This window comes from Coregonus clupeaformis, unplaced genomic scaffold, assembly GCF_020615455.1.
Source record: "Coregonus clupeaformis isolate EN_2021a unplaced genomic scaffold, ASM2061545v1 scaf0030, whole genome shotgun sequence".
Lineage (NCBI taxonomy): Eukaryota > Metazoa > Chordata > Actinopteri > Salmoniformes > Salmonidae > Coregonus > Coregonus clupeaformis.
In genome coordinates this window covers 38041-40000 of record NW_025533485.1, presented here as the reverse complement: position 1 = coordinate 40000, position 1960 = coordinate 38041, and positions in this window count along the sequence as shown.

Below are 1960 nucleotides of genomic sequence, written 5' to 3'. Positions count from 1 at the left end.
ATCGATCAGGCTCCCTGTGGGGTCCGGAGATATTCCAGTGTTAGGGTGTAAGAAACTAAACTCCATCCATCAGGCTCCCTGTGGGGTCCGGAGATATTGGATTCCTTGATAAACATGAGCAAAAAAGACTATAAAATAAATAATACAAATACTGAGCTATGTTTTTTTTTGTTGTTGAAATTATATTATTTTATACTAATACAATTGCTCAGAGAAATAGATTTTGTTTAACAAGTATTTATTTAAAAAAATCTCAAAAAGATAGGGGTGAAAATGATTGGATCCCCTGTTTTCAATACTCCATCACCCTCCCCTGTTTTCAATACTCCAGCCCCCTCCCCCGTTTTCAATACTCCACCACCCTTCCTGTTTTCAATACTCCATCACCCTTCCTGTTTTCAATACTCCATCACCCTTCCTGTTTTCAATACTCCAGCCCCCTCCCCTGTTTTCAATACTCCATCACTCTTCCTGTTTTCAATACTCCATCACCCTCCCCTGTTTTCAATACTCCAGCCCCCTCCCCTGTTTTCAATACTCCAGCCCCCTCCGCTGTTTTCAATACTCCATCACCCTCCCTGTTTTCAATACTCCATCACCCTTCCTGTTTTCAATACTCCATCACCCTCCCCTGTTTTCAATACTCCAGCCCCCTCCCCTGTTTTCAATACTCCATCACCCTTCCTGTTTTCAATACTCCATCACCCTTCCTGTTTTCAATACTCCAGCCCCCTCCCCTGTTTTCAATACTCCATCACCCTCCCCTGTTTTCAATACTCCATCACCCTCCCCTGTTTTCAATACTCCAGCACCCTTCCTGTTTTCAATACTCCATCACCCTTCCTGTTTTCAGTACTCCATCACCCTTCCTGTTTTCAATACTCCATCACCCTTCCTGTTTTCAATACTCCATCACCCTTCCTGTTTCCAATACTCCATCACCCTTCCTGTTTCCAATACTCCAGCACCCTCCCCTGTTTCCAATACTCCATCACCCTTCCTGTTTTCAATACTCCATCACCCTCCCCTGTTTTCAATACTCCAGCCCCCTCCTCTGTTTTCAATACTCCAGCCCCCTCCGCTGTTTTCAATACTCCATCACCCTCCCTGTTTTCAATACTCCATCACCCTCCCCTGTTTTCAATACTCCATCACCCTCCCCTGTTTTCAATACTCCAGCACCCTTCCTGTTTTCAATACTCCAGCACCCTTCCTGTTTTCAATACTCCAGCACCCTTCCTGTTTTCAGTACTCCATCACCCTTCCTGTTTTCAATACTCCATCACCCTTCCTGTTTTCAATACTCCAGCCCCCTCCCCTGTTTTTAATACTCCATCACCCTTCCTGTTTTCAATACTCCATCACCCTTCCTGTTTTCAATACTCCATCACCCTTCCTGTTTTCAATACTCCATCACCCTTCCTGTTTTCAATACTCCATCACCCTCCCCTGTTTTCAATACTCCATCACCCACTCTGTTTTCAATACTCCAGCACCCTTCCTGTTTTCAATACTCCAGCACCCTTCCTGTTTTCAATACTCCAGCACCCTTCCTGTTTTCAATACTCCATCACCCTTCCTGTTTTCAGTACTCCATCACCCTTCCTGTTTTCAATACTCCATCACCCTTCCTGTTTTCAATACTCCATCACCCTCCCCTGTTTTCAATACTCCATCACCCTCCCCTGTTTTCAATACTCCAGCACCCTTCCTGTTTTCAATACTCCATCACCCTTCCTGTTTTCAGTACTCCATCACCCTTCCTGTTTTCAATACTCCATCACCCTTCCTGTTTTCAATACTCCAGCACCCTTCCTGTTTTCAATACTACATCACCTTTCCTGTTTTCAATACTCCATCACCCTTCCTGTTTTCAATACTCCAGCCCCTCCCCCGTTTTCAATACTCCATCACCCTTCCTGTTTTCAATACTCCATCACCCTTCCTGTTTTCAATACTC